The following is a 15,792-nucleotide window of genomic DNA, read 5'->3' as shown; positions in this document are numbered from 1 at the left end:
TTAAAAATCCAATTTACGCTGCCGTTGCACAAGTTACGCCCGATTTTCTGCAACGAGTGTGCGGAGAAATTGATTACCATTGGGATTTTGCCACATCACAAATGATAGTCCTGCTGTGGTGTACGGGAACGTGTCGTCGTTGAGTGACTGTAGGAGGATACAAGATGACTTGGACAGGATTTGTGATTGGTGTAAAGAATGGTAGCTAACTCTAAATATAGATAAATGTAAATTACTGCAGATGAATAGGAAAAAGAATCCTGTAATGTCTGAATACTCCATTAGTAGTGTAGCTCTTGACACAGTCACGTCGATTAAATATTTGGGCGTAACATTGCAGAGCGATATGGAGTGGGACAAGCATGTAATGGCAGTTGTGGGGAAGGCGGATAGGCGTCTTCGGTTCTTTGGTAGAATTTTGGGAAGATGTGGTTCATCTGTAAAGGAGACCGCTTATAAAACACTAATACGGCCTATTCTTGAGTGCTGCTCGAGCGTTTGGGATCCCTATCAGGTCGGATTCAGGGAGGACATAGAAGCAATTCAGAGGCGGGCTGCAAGATTTATTACTGGTAGGTTTGATCATCACGGGAGTGTTACGGAAATGTTTCAGGAAAGGAGGCGTTCTTTTCGTGAATCGCTGCTGAGGAAATTTAGAAAACCCGCATTTGAGGCTGACTGCAGTACAATTTTACTGCCGCCAATTTAGATTTCGCGGAAAGACCACGAAGATAAGAGATATTAGGACTCGTACAGAGGCATATAGGCAGTCATTTTTCCCTCGTTCTGTTTGGGAGTGGAACAGGGAGGGAAGATGCTAGTTGTGGTACGAGGTACCCTCCGCCACGCACCGTACGGTGAATTGCGGAGTATGTATGTAGATGTAGATGTAGATATCGATACAAAATGACACATCTACCGTTTTTGTAAGTTATCTCAATAAATTTCTGTTTTATTCCAAAGTTGTAAAGTCCTTTTTGACTCACCCGGTATGTTTGTGGAAGTCTTCAGGACAGGGAACCCTGCAGATGTGGTCCGGTGCTGTACTGACGGGGACAGCTGCACTGCTTTCACTTCTCGGTCTGTGGCGTCCTTTTATTAAGTTCCAATCAGTCCCATAAATGGGGAGGAGCTGGCGGCTTTTACAAGTGGGTGGGGTCTGGGCGTGTAATAACGAAGGGCGTTCACAGCTCCCCCACCGAGGACCGTTGCCAATATCTGCGGAAGCCCTCGGGTTGCTGCCTCGGGATTAAGCCAACACACGCGGACGGGCTCCGCAGGTATACTACCAGTACCGCTGCGAGGGTCGGTCTTCTTTTGATTCCATTATTATTGTTATCACCTCCTGCCCAGGCGATGGCGTATAATGGAGAGGCAGTGCGCTTCACGACCCTTCTGCAGAATCTAATTTCATTAAACCTCGCGAAAAAATGATCCGCGGCAGCTTTCCTGTTCCGCCCCCCACCGCCGCCACCACGCTCTTCACAGTCTTCTGCAGTTTTTTTTTTTTTGTTCGCTTCGGCGCGGCGGCCGTTCCGCGCTGGAAAGCGGCGTAATTTTACGAAGTTGGGCGACCCTAAAACAAAATACGATAGCTGGAGGAGATGGTGGTTCGGGCAGGGCTGTGACTCGGCGAGAAGAAGCGACGAGGCCGTGATACGCGAACGGCCACCTGGCACGGAGCGGAGGAAAATTAGTTTGGCACGTGAAAACAAACAGCCCCGTCCAAAGGAAGCACCCCCGCCGCTCCAGCCGGGGAAGGGGTGAGGTGATATATAAAGGGTGTGACTTCGGCGAAAGCTTTTTCGCGTCAACGTCTCCTGAAGATGCCGGAGGTGCCTTAGGCGCGAGGCCTGAAGGCAGACGGTAACGAAGAGGGAGGGGAAAAAAAGTAAAGAGGAAAAAGCCGTTTAGCGACTCGCCTTGTGCCTCCATCCGGTAAGTTTTCCCATCCGACGCGCTTATGAGCCTCGGTTCCCTCCGCCTGGAAAATTGGGTCGCTCTGCAAGAGCCGTCCTAACTTTTCCGCCCGAGCGGCCACCGAAAAGGAGGCCGTCTCCCTCAGGTGCCGTAATTTCGTTCCGGCACGGCGAGATTCGATAAGCGCATGATGTTCGATTACTTCGCACCTCTCCTGCAGTCGGAAAATGGTCTGTGCTGCGTTGCTTCGCCGTTAGAAACGAAGACGACGACGCTGTGACTGCCGATTCAGGAGTACACCGCGGTTGTGGTAGTGATGAGAGGTAGTAGGGACGAGAAAAGCGAGAAACTTAACATCCTAATTGGTGATTACGAAACAGATGAAGTTAAGTAATTCTCTAGCTAGGCAGCAAAATAAACCGTGTTGGACGGAGCAAGGAGGACATAAAACGCAGACTAGCACCGGCAGAGGGGTATTCCTGGCCAAGAGAAGTCTTCTAGTATCAAACATAGGTCTTAATTTGAGGAAGAAATTTGTGTGTACATTTGGAGCAGAGACATGCACTGTGGGAAAACAGGAACAGAAAGAACAGAAGCGTTAGAGGTGTGGTACTACAGACAAATGTTGAAAAGTTGGTGGGTTGATAAGGTAGGGAATGAGGAGGTTCTTCGCAGAATCGGCAAGGAAAGAAATATGAGGAAAACACAGACAAGAAGAACTCACAGGAGACCGGCCGGGGTGGCCGAGCGGTTCTAGGCGCTTCACTCTGGAACCGCGCGACTGCTACGGTCACAGGTTCGAATCCTACCTCGGCCATGGATGTGTGTGATGTCCTTAGGTTAGTTAGGTTTAAGTAGTTCCAAGTTCTAGGGGACTGATGACCTCAGAAGTTAAGTCCCATAGTGCTCAGAACCATTTGAACCAACTCACAGGATAGTATGGGATCTATAAGACATCAGGGAATAACTTCCATGGTACTGGAAGACGCTGTAGTGGGTAAAAACTGCAGAAGAAGGCAGAGATTGGATTACGTGCAGCAAATAACTGAGGTCGTCGGTTGTAATTGCTGCTCTGAGATCAGAACGTTGGCTCAGGGCACGAATTCGTGGTGGACCGCATCAAACCAGTCAGAAGACTGATGACTCAAAGGCAACAACAACAAAAAAAAGGGGGGGGGGGGAACGGCAAGTCATTCGAACAGTTAGACAAACTACAGGGCGCAAAAGGCACCAACAGTAAAATGAAGAATAAAAGTGGCGGAAGATGATGGCAGATTTTACTATTGTGTTTGTCTAGCACCCAACTTTTAGACCATCAAAATCGTGTGAAGCGGCGTAGTGGTTAAGGCTTTAAGTCCGCGTTAGCAACGAATGAGGCTTAATTTACGTTCCTTGCGATTTTCTCAGAATTTTCTCAAGTGAAAGCTGCCACAAGTCCCTCATTATAAACACGGACGATTTCCTCCTCTGTCGTTATGGGCTGAGTTAATAGAAGAACTGGGCTTTGATAAAATGAAGTGAGGATTGAAGTTGCAGAGACTGTTGGAAGGAATTACTCTTTAGTTATTGACACTGTCACAGGAAGAAAATGTGGCGCATACACGTACGCACTTATCATTCACACTATCTTTCTCTTTCTCAGTCGAACAAAAAAAGGACAGCAACAATAATGTCGTAAAATAAAATGTATTAAATACGCTTGACATTAGTTACTTTGGTATTAGGTAGAATAATTTCCACTCTATATTAACTTAAGTATGAATACACTTTTTAATATAATTAAACTGTTTTGAATAATCCTATCTGTCCATTAATTATTTTGTGCTTGAAGAGAGTGAATGACTACGTGTGGTTCCGCGGTTCCGGACTGCAGCGCTAGAACCGCACAGCCACCGCGGCCGGCTGGAGCAATCCCCTGTTGACATGCAGAGTCCACGGATTCATGAGGTTGTCTCCCTACCCGTCCACGTCCATTTGCTCGATACAATTTGAAACTAGACTCGTCCGACCAGGCAACGTGTTTCCAGTCATGAACAGTCCAGTGTCGGTGTTGAAGGGCCCAGGTGAGGCTTAAAGCCTTGTGTCGTGCAGTAGTCAAGGGTACACGAGTAGACCTTCGGCTCCGAAGTCCCACATCGATGATAATTCGTTGAATGGTTCGCACGCTTTCGTTGATGGCCCAGCATTGAAATTTCAGCAAATTGCGGAAGGGTTGCAATTCTGTCATTTTCAACGATTCTCTTCAGTCGCCGTTGCTCCCGTTCGTCCAGGATCTTTTCGCGGCCGCAGCGGTGTCGGAGAGTTGATGTTTTACCGGATTCCTGATATTCACGGCACACTCGTGAAATAGTCGTACGGGAAAATCCCCACTTCACCGCTACCTCGGAGATGCTGTGTCCCATCGCACGTGGGCCGACTATAACACCACATTCAAACTCGCATCCTGATAACCTGCTATTGTAGCAGCAGTAACCAATCTATCAACTGCGCCAGACACTTGTTTTCTTGTGTAGACGTTACCGACCGCAGCGCCGTATTATGCCTGCTTACGTATCTCTGTATTTGAGTATGCATGCCTATACCAGTTTCTCTGGCGCTTCAGTGTATTTGCATCATATATTACATACAAACGAAAAAGAAATTTACACGAATACTGGCAATATACAGAATAAAGTTTTTACAGTTTACTGCCGATTTTATATTAGCGCAAAAAAATGCCATAGAGATAGACAAGAAAACAAAAGAATAAGATACATTTAGAGACAACACGTTTAATTAAAGACATATGTCCACAAGATATCTTCCGTTATAGCGAGCTAAACGTATCTGGTTAGCTTGAACATCTTCATTACTAAATGGCTAAATTGTAGCCTAGTACCATTTCCAAATTGTCTATCTAACGATTTGCATGAGCAACAAAAATTTGATTTTCGGTATGTCATAAAATCATTGATGAAATTTAAAAATTTTGAATGCTGTCATAATCTACTCACTAAGAGATATAATCCTAGCTAAAACCTTAATACAAAAGTCAAGTATTACAGTTAGAAACTCTCTATGTCTTGAGGCCGCATAATGCATGGCACGCAAATTACGCAGACTATACTCATCCAATGTTTTAGAATGACAGCAGTTAGTAGCTTACAACAAAATATATAGCGAATTTCAAATCTCTTGGAAACTTTTTCTTGCTAACACACAACAGAAAATTATGGAAGGTGAAATTTTATCGCTTATCAAGTTTCTCCTATTCATGCAGTAAAACCTAAGCATTTAGGCATGACTTCCTAATTTATTACGGTTCCTTACTACTATCTCTGTTCGCAGCATATTTTGCAGCCATGTCTATATATATCACTGAGTGTACATGCAAAATTTTATCATTGCGGGACATATCGTTCAGGGGATTGAAGACATAAATATAGAGATGCTAGAAAAACTACAGTGAGTCGAAAAAGTATTCTTCTAGGTGTACGTTGTTTAAAAACGTAAATCCGCGGCACACGAGCACACAGAATCTAAGGGCCAATCCTATAGAGAGTGCCTCAGTAAATCATGTTTACTAAAAAACAAAGAAAAGAATAAATTCATAGCGATATCAAGGTTAACAAAATAGGAAATTTCATACAAAAGCTACTTCATAAAGTATTAGTCCATCATCTAAATATGCTAAAATTCGCGCTCTGAGACGAAACTTCACGGCGTACTCCACCGTCAACTGTTCGCAACCAGTCTGCCACCTGTTCTTTTGACCGGCGCCTGGACAGTACAGTTAGCGACAAGGCACGTAAGGGCAGTGTGACGAGCCTAACTGAGAGAAAACGTATTCTACGCAAGCATAATCAATATAAAACCTTTTACGAGATCCTAAAGTAGTCGGTAGGCCTAGATCGACGGTTCCGTAGATAATAGGTTGCTTTTGAGTAACCAAAACACTGAGGAACCAGCCACGGACCGGACATCCTCGCTTACTGATCGACGCGGATGGAATTAAGAAAAATTCTAAAATCAGCATTCTGGAATTGGCTGGGGCATTAGAGTCGAGGAGCAAGAAGGTAAGTACCAACACAGTAAGAAATATCTGCAAGAAGTACCGGTATAATGGCCGCGTGGGTCGCTACAACTTTTGGGTCAGTGAACAGAATCGGAAGAAATGTGTTGATTTTGTCCTGGAACAGAGATTCAAGAACTAAGACTTCTGGAGTATAGTTACGTTTTCTGATGAAAGTAAATATAACATTTTCGGGTCGAATGGCAGGCGGAAGGTGTGGCGAATAAAAACACGAAGATACTGCCGCAGAATCTTGTGCACACGGCGAAGTACAGTGGCCATTCTCTCGTGGTGTGGGGATGTATGAGAGCAGCGGGTGTTGGAAAACTACATTTTTTAGAGGGTACGATGGATCACAAAATGTATATCAACATTTTAACCCTTGAACAAAAATGGTTCAAATTGCTCTGAGCACTATGGGACTTAACATCTGAGGTCATCAGTCCCCTAGAACTTAGAACTACTTAAACCTAACCGAGGCAGGATTCGAACCTGCGACCGTAGCGGTCGCGCGGTTCCAGACTGTAGCGCCTAGAACCGCTCGGCCACTCCGGCCGGCTAACCCTTGAACACCAAAGAGAGGAAAAGTCACACTGTTACTAAACCTTCGTAATTTTTACTTCCCCATATTTTATTCGAAGAATGTCATAATGTATAGTTTGTGCACGAGTTAATTACAAATGTGAAGTCTCGAATGGTATGTCACATACAAAATAAGTACAAAATGACCGGTTTTGCACTTTATACGAGTGACAGTACCAGACTGGCGAGAACCGCGAAATGGTACCAACGGTAATCGCAAATCTTACGAGGGTTTGCTAATCTAGAGTTAAAGAGAAATCTAAATGTTAACGCTGAAAAAGTAGGTCTCCAAGGAAATTACATCTTCCAGCAGAACAGCACCCTGAAGTATACGGCTAGAAAGAAGAGAATGTGGTTTCTATAAAATAAAGCGAAGCAACTCAACACCCCTCCTGAGAGCCCAGATATTAATCCCACTGCAAAGTGCTCGAGGAGGACATAAGAAAAAAGACAAATTTCTGATAAGGAAGACTTGAAACAAGCTCTTCAGGAAGAATGGGACAAAATTCTATCCTCTGTGGCAGCAAACTTAGTCACCTCTATGCCCAGACGACTGCAAGCAGTAATAACTGCAAAGAGAAACCCCACTAAATAATAATTTTTGTAATTTAAACCGTATTTTCAGGCTCTAAGTGTCAAAAGAAACATGAGTGGACAAATACTTTATGAAATAGCTTTTCTATAAAGTTTTGTACTTTATTAGTGGTGTATATTGTTTCTCGATTTTCAATAAAAATTATTTACTGACGTACTTGCCAGGCTCTTTGTATTTTGTACTCGCTTCTTTTCACGGGCGACAAATTTACTTTTTTAAACCATATACACCTAGACGAGTACTTCTCTGGCTCACTGTTTGTTTATTTAAAGAGTAGGGTTTGGAGGGGTTACTGGATTATTGCCAAAAACCTCGCCATCACTGTTTATTCCGTATGCCCCAACATCAACACTGATAATAGCGGTGACGGCAAACTCACAACGCAGTTGTGTGTGAAGCGATCTCATAATTACGAACTTTCAGCATGCTGGAGTAGTTTGGACCGGCAACGTCTGTTAATCAGTAGAAATGAAAATCAGTCCAACTTGCAAATTTTTGATTTTTATTCATACGATGACCAGTTTCGAGTCGAGACCAATTTCCAAATCAGCATAACAAAGCCGAAAATGGCATTTCCGAAGATGTTGAAAATGTGCAAAAGAACATTTACATCGCGTACAGATAATTGCACATTTTCGACATCTTCGGAAATGCCATTTTCGGCTTTGTTATGCTGATATGAAAATGGGTCTCCGCCCGAAACTAGTGATCGAATGAATAAAAAAGTAAAAATTTGCGACTTCGAGTGGTTTCTCGTTCTACTGACCTCATAATTTGTAGCAGCGGATGAGTGTAAACAAGCCGAGAAGCGTGCTGCGGCGCTGTGTTTGCCGGAGCGGACGACGTGGCGCTGACGGCGCGCGCTACGGCTGTTTTGCGTCGGGTAACGGGTGTCGCAGCAGCGGCGTGAATTTGGCGAATCGTTCTTTAATGCGCTTTAAAAGCCGCGAGTCGACAGAGCGGTGTCGTGAAACATTTGCGCGCCGCGACCCCAGCACTCGGGAGCGCAGCCGCGTGCAAAATTCAGGCCGCGCGGCGCTCAATGATTGACGCCTCTGCCAGCAGGTGGGCGGCAGACCGCTTCTCGGCTTTCTGCGAGTCCGCAGCGCTCAAGGCGCACTGCCGTAGCGGGGCTGCTCCGCGAACTGCAGGAGCATAGCGCGCGTCTACGTCTGCTCTGTTCAGATTACTTTGGGAGGGGACAGACACTTCGGTAGGAGCACTCTCAGAGTACAACGGTCCTAGGTCTACAACTAAAGTAATGACACTGATTTTACTGGCTTTCTTTATCTACGAGAGTTTTTATTTTTTTCAAACAACAATATTGTCCCCTTCAAAGTACACTACTGGCCATTAAAATTGCTACACCAAGAAGAAATGCAGATGATAAACGGGTATTCATTGGACAAATATATTATATTACAACTGACATGTGATTACATTTTCACGCAATTTGGGTGCATAGATCCTGAGAAATCAGTACCCAGAACAAACACCCCTGGCCGTAATAACGGCCTTGATACGCCTGAGCATTGAGTCAAACACAGCTTGGCCGGCCGAAGTGGCCGTGCGGTTAAAGGCGCTGCAGTCTGGAACCGCAAGACCGCTACGGTCGCAGGTTCGAATCCTGCCTCGGGTATGGATGTTTGTGATGTCCTTAGTTTAGTTAGGTTTAACTAGTTCTAAGTTCTAGGGGACTAATGACCTCAGCAGTTGAGTCCCATAGTGCTCAGAGCCATTTCAAACACAGCTTGGATGGCGTGTACAGGTACAGCTGCCCATGCAGCTTCAACACGATACCACAGTTCATCAAGAGTAGTCACTGGTGTATTGTGACGAGCCAATTGCTCGGCCACCGATGGCCAGACGTTTCCAATTGGTGAGAGATCTGGAGAATGTGCTGGCCAGGGCAGCGATCGAACATTTTCTGTGTCCAGAAAGGCCCGTTCAGGACCTGCAACACGCGATCGTGCATTATCCTGCTGAAATGTAGGGTTTCGCAGGGATCGAATAAAGGGTAGAGCTGGCCGGTGTGGCCGAGCGGTTCTGGGCGCTTCAGTCTGGAACCGCGCGACCGCTACGGTCGCAGGTTCGAATCCTGCCTCGGCCATGGATGTTTGTGATCTCCTTAGGTTAGTTAGGTTTAAGTAGTTTAGGTTCTAGGGGACTGATGACCTCAGATGTTAAGTCCCATAGTGCTCAGAGCCATTTGAACCATTTGAAGGGTAGAGCCACGGGTCGTAACACATCTGAAATGTAACGTCCACCGATCAAAGTGCCGTCAGTGGAACAAGAGGTGACCGACACGTGTAACCCATAGCACTCCATACCATCACGACGGGTGATACGCCAGTATGGCTATGACGAATACACGCTTCCAATGTGCGTTCACCGCGATGTCGCCAAACACGGATACGACCATCACGATGCTGTAAACAGAACCTGGATTCATCCGAAAAAATGACGTTTTTCCATTCGTGCACCCAAGTTCGTCGTTGAGTACACCATCGCAGGCGCTCCTGTCTGTGATGTAGCGTCAAGGGTAAACGCATCCGTGGTCTCCGAGCTGATAGTCCATGTTGCTGCAAACGTCGTCGAACTGTTCGTGCAGATGGTTGTTGTCTTGCAAACGTCCCCATCTGTTGACTCAGGGATCGAGACGTGGCTGCACGATCCGTTACAGCCATGCGGATAATGGCTCAAATGGCTATGGTCAGCAGTCCCCTAGAACTGAGAACTACTTAAACCTAACTAACCTAAGGACATCACACAACACCCAGTTATCACGAGGCAGAGAAAATCCCTGACCCTGCCGGGAATCGAACCCGGGAACCCGGGCGCGGGAAGCGAGAACGCTACCGCACGACCACGAGCTGCGGACCCATGCGGATAAGATGCCTGTCATCTCGACTGCTAGTGATACGAGGCCGTTGGGATCCAGCACGGCGTACCGTATTACCCTCCTGAACCCACCGATTCCGTATTCTGCTAACAGTTATTGGATCTCGACCAATGCGAGCAGCAATGTCGGGATACGATAAACCGCAATCGCGATAGGCCACAATCCGTCCTTTATCAAAGTCGTTAACGTGATGGTACGCATTTCTCCTCCTTACACGAGGCATCCCAACAACGTTTCATCAGGCAACGCCGGTCAACTGCTGTTTGGTTCAAATGGCTCTGAGCACTATGGGACTTAACAGCTGTGGTTATCAGTCCCCTAGAACTTAGAACTACTTAAACCTAACTAACCTAAGGACATCACACACATCCATGCCCGAGGCAGGATTCGAACCTGCGACCGTAGCAGTCGCGCGGTTCCGGACTGAGCGCCTAGAACCGCTAGACCACCGCGGCCGACTGCTGTTTGTGTATGAGAAATCGGTTGGAAACTTTCCTCATGTCAGCACGTTGTAGGTGTCGCCAGCGGCGCCAACCTTGTGTGAATGCTCTGTAAAGTTAATCATTTGCATATCAAAGCATCTTCTTCTTGTCGGTTTAATTTGGCGTTTGTAGCACGTCATCTTCGTGGTGTAGCGATTTTAATGGCCAGTAGTGTAGTTCCCTTGGGCAACAATATACCGGCAGAGTCGTTTCCAGTCTTGGTAGCAGCGCTGAAAGGCTTCAGCTCGAAGGGCCTTCAAAATGACGATTACATGCTTTTGAATGTTCTCCAGAGAAGAGTCCGTGCAGGATACGGTGGCTGACGCGCAGTGATCACTTTTGTCCAAGGTGCTGGGCCATTTCATCCGTTTGTGTGGAAGCGGAGGCCGATAAGTGTTTTCTATCTTTCGGCCGGTCGGCGATCGTAGAATCGAGGCGCAAGGCCAGTAGTCTTTCTCGAACGATTTTATAGAAACAGTTCGATGAAAAAATTTCATTTTTGCTTTACTTGTAGCTTTATGTGTCAGGTACATGGTGATGTGCCATCATTTCGTTAATTGTCATAGTTATTGTAATATTTACGTGGAAGTAGGACGCTGCACGAAATTCGTAAAGTTTGCAATGAAACATAGAGGTCGCTATGACTTTCAGTTTGGTACATACTACATAATTGTTGTTGCGTATGAAATTTAGCTAACATACTGTATTTTTCTGTAGACTTGGGTAGAAGTATCTATCTGTCACCGATCTCGAGAAAATTGATCTGACATACCACACTCATTTGCGATCGCGCCGCGCCAGTGATAAAGCTAGAGTGAAATACCCACAAAATTCCTCATATTTCATAAACAGTTGCAGATATCGAAATGAGATTTTGGCAATTCATAGCACTCAAAGAGAAGAGTGTTTTTCCATCTTGTTATTATATACAAATTCATTATCTGCCGCGGTATCCCACTAACTACAGACTTTTTCGATGCAAGAATGTAATTTTAAGGGTCATCGACTGCTGGTGGCAAGAGAAATGCTGTGGGTTTTGAGAGAGTGTAAGTGAAAATATTACACGTTTTTTTGTACCTAGAGTGTGCTTTTACTACTGAGTTTACTTTCCCTCAGTTCGTCACTTAATATAGCTAACTAACTGTTTTGGAATTCTCTAGCCGGCCGGAGTGGCCGAGCGGTTAAAGGCGCTACAGTTTGGAACCGCACGACCGCTACGGTCGCAGGTTCGAATCCTGTCTCGGGCATGGGTGTGTGTGATGTCCTTAGGTTAGTTAGGTTTAAGTAGTTCTAAGTTCTAGGGGACTTATGACCACAGCAGTTGAGTCCCATAGTGCTCAGAGCCATGTGAACCATTTTTTGGAATTCTCTCGCAATTGGGCCAGCACATGTTAGTGAGGTGAGACTTTGTAAAGTCCACTGTATTTTGGAAAAAGTAGCAAATTTTAACATGGCAGGAAGAGAAATGTGTAAGTTTTACTAAAAATTCGCCACTCACGACGCTTCTCTGAAAGCTACAAATGGTTAACAAGCCAGGTGAAAATAAATCGCAGCATTTTCAGCGGAATTCTTTTTAGATTCTAATCAAAGCAGAGTTGACAACAGATCGTTTTGAATCATCCCCACGTGAGTGTGGCCGTGGAGGGGCCCCACTTAATATTTACAAAAAAAGTTGGCATAGGCTTCAGTTTGGGATGGCACTTCCCCTCCATTGCTCGGCATTTCCCCTACAGCACCTGCCCACAGACCCCACCGCTAACGCCCTCCCCACACTTGCCCTGCCGTCTACGCACCTACTGGCCATGGCATTCCTCGTGGCCTATACCAAAATGACATTTTTCAGTTTTGGGAAGAGCGTAAAGCCGGAAGAACTCGGATGAGGTGAAGAGGGCTGGCTGGCTGGTTCAAATGGCTCTGAGCACTATGGGACTTAACATCTGTGGTCATCAGTCCCCTAGAACTTAGAACTACTTAAACCTAACTAACCTAAGGACATCACACACATCCATGCCCGAGGCAGGATTCGAACCTGCGACCGTAGCAGTCGCACGAGGTGAAGAGGGGGGTGTGGGACAACAGGAATGCCATTTGATGTCAAAAGTACTATGATGGAAGGGGCTGTGTGACATGGAGCATCCACTTGTCTGTGATGCTGGTCTCACTCGATTGGCCATTTTCCTGTGCCTTTCAAGGACATCTTTGCAAAAGACTTGGTTAACAGTTTATCATGGGGAATAAATTCTTTATGCACGGTACCCCTACAGTCAAAAAAGCAAATCGGCATTGTTTTGATCTATGATTTGCTCATTCGAGCGTTTTTTTGTCGAGGAGATGTCTCATTGTGCCACTGCTCACTTTGCTGCTTTTTCTCAGGCCTATACTGAAAAGTACAAGGTTCATCACCTGTGGTCACACTACTGAATTATTCACGGTCATTGGCCATCCTCTTAAGATCGCCAACACATTTTTTCGATTGTCCTAATCAGTTGTGAAGTTTTTCGGGGCCATTTCGGCACAGACCTTTCGCATGTGGAAAACGTCGGGCAAAATTTGATGTAAGGAGAAAGTGTTTAACAGCTTACCCATCATACGTATTGTTAAACATCGGTCTGGACTCACAAGAACACGTGACGTCATTGTCGGTTTTTTGAGTGGAGGTTTCCCTGTGCGAGGTTCAACATGTTTTTGGCCTTCCAAAAATGATTTGTGCCAGCAAAAAACTTGTGCTCTGCTTTTCAAAGCTCACACTTGCAGATTCCCCAAGTTTACCCAGTATACCAAAACCCTTGCTCTAAATTCCACTGTTCCTCTTTCGTAATACACAACAAAAACACAACTTAACTGATGGAACTCTCAAAAATCACGTGATGGCTATACGAAGCTGAAACTCGGGTTGAGTATCTGGAAGGGATGAACACACTGGTCTGCTCAAGCAGAACAACACAGCGTTGCCAGATCGCTCGCAGTGCTGTCAATCTCATTACTTTTCTCACACACCTCGTATATGCTGTCCGCTGTTGGCGCCAAAGGAGAATTTCACCGGAGTTATTCCGGAAGTATCAGCGAAGTGAAGGCGTGAGGCGATTTAAGGGAAGATCATATGTCAAATTCGATGAAGTTTGGCGTTATGTTTTTCCCATTCCACAATGTACTTTACACATTTTGGTTGCTACGTCATACACTAAAATCAGAGAATTTTAAAACCTTCAAATACTATTTTTAAATTTGACACGCGACTGACAATTTTCACCAACTTGTACACACTGCCGAAGTTGAACAGCCATATCTTGGAAACCACACAGTCTAGAAGTCTGTGAATTGCTTTGGTTTGATGCTACTGTTACATCTCAGAAATTGGCATTACTAATAAACAAATCGGTTCTTTGTTTCTTACACTGCTTTGAAAATATTGCTCTAGCCAGCGATTTCTGTAGTGTACATGGATATATTTCTCTTTTATACGTACGTAAAATGACTAAGTGTAAGAGAAACTCAAATTTGTGGGTAACAGATATGCCAGCTCTGAATTTACGTCTTACGTTGTAGAAACACGTATGTAAACATTGAATGAAATGTAAAAACAAGAATAATGTTTCAAAAGTGACCACTCACTCTAGTGCCTGGTGTACATATATGCAAGCCGAGTTTCCTGTAACGTAGATGCCTTTACACGTAAACATTCTCTTTGTTTAGTAGTAATGGAGGTAATCAAAACTATATTGAAATATTCCGCAAATCCAGAGCTACTAAAAAAATGTTTGCATGAAAAGCCCCAGAATGTGATTGACTCCTTCAGTAACAGTGTGTGGTTCCATGTGCCTAAATATGCTTCTGTTGGGCTCACGACTCTGATGATGATGTTCGGTTTCTGGGGCGCTCAACTGCGCGGTTATCAGCGCCCGTACAAATTCCCAACCTTTGTTCAGTCCAAACCTGCCACATTCCCTGACCCCGCCGGGAATCGAACGCGGGACTCCGTTCTCGGGAAGCGAGAACGCGACCGCGAGACCACGAGCTGCGGACCCACGACTTTGAACTTACCATTATCTGACGCTGTAATTTCAAAATTGGGGACTATAATATAAAAGACTTAAGGTTCTCGATATGTTAGCGAAGAGGTTAAAGAACGACTCAGATAGAGGAGTGCGAGAACTGGATGGTCTTCGTGTACGCCAAACAGACTTTGCTGTACAGCGAATGACAAATAAAGCAAGAAAAGAAGAAGCAAACACTGGGTGATTGTGACGCTGAAGAGGATACATAATATGGGCCAGGACAATTGTAGTGCATGAAAGAGTCAGAATTGTAGATCTGCATAAAAGTTTGTAATTAGGAATACTTTGTGTTATATCCTAGCCAGTAATGCCACCCGAGCCCGCTGCCAAAAGGTTGGCAGCATCAAAGTCCGGACGCCGTCCGCATAAGCAGCGCCAGCGAGACAGGAAATCGCCGCAAGTCTGCGCGCGCCACCGCTGGCTTCTGGTTTCTTAAGCGCTGGAGTCGCGAGCGCTAGGACAGTTCTGTATTCGCCGCTCAGTTGTGTACTCGCCACCGAATTGTGTACTTGCTAGTCAGTTGTGTGTTCATCGCAGCAGAGTTGTTGTTTGTCGTCAGCCGACGCTGACCTAGCCGCTCCGACTCGAACTAGACAGATTTCTGTAGACACGGAGTTCACGACCTTGTTTCTGTATCTTCGTTAATAAAGATAAGTACCGACTTTTATTTAATCAGAGTGTTTGGGTTTTCATTTTTCTGTTCACTGTTCCAGCGGACCGGTCGGCCCGCTATTAAAAGTGTGGCGGTGACTTCGTAAGCCGTTTTTACAGCGAATTGTTTGTCGCTACGAACACCGCCACAAAACTTTGAATCTCAAAATCTCGGGTCTACTTCTTGCTATAAGTGATACGTTATCTCAAAAAGTAGTCAATATGAAATGTTCACAGCATGTCAAGAACAAGATTCAACACACATGGAACTAGAACAATAAAAATATCCTATGTGTTTAGTTTGTATGTTCATCTATTTACAAAATTCTGACAGAAACCGCGCCTCACAATACAATTTTTGCAATAATTATGGATCAGTATATCTAAAACAATCCAATAATTATGGAATATTGGAAGTTCGTGTCTTAAAAGTTTTCCAAGATAATGGGTCAAAAAGTTTCATGATTAACATTGGCAACATGGATCATACAATCGCTCCCTTTAACGTATCTACGTTGCTCGAACCTCATCACGTGTCACTGTTGCAATGATGA

At 45.1% G+C, this 15,792-nt stretch overlaps 1 protein-coding gene across 1 annotated transcript in view; it reads left to right on the top strand.

Moving 5' to 3' along the window:
* LOC124776418 (solute carrier organic anion transporter family member 4A1) overlaps window positions 1-15,792 on the top strand; it is a 552,725-nt gene that overhangs the window by 203,387 nt on the left and 333,546 nt on the right. The gene's annotated exons all lie outside the window — the stretch shown is intronic.

Source organism: Schistocerca piceifrons, chromosome 2, assembly GCF_021461385.2.
Source record: "Schistocerca piceifrons isolate TAMUIC-IGC-003096 chromosome 2, iqSchPice1.1, whole genome shotgun sequence".
In the NCBI taxonomy this organism is placed as follows: Eukaryota; Metazoa; Arthropoda; class Insecta; order Orthoptera; family Acrididae; genus Schistocerca; species Schistocerca piceifrons.
Note: the sequence above shows the minus strand (reverse complement) of the source record. Positions and strands in the feature narration are given on the sequence as shown.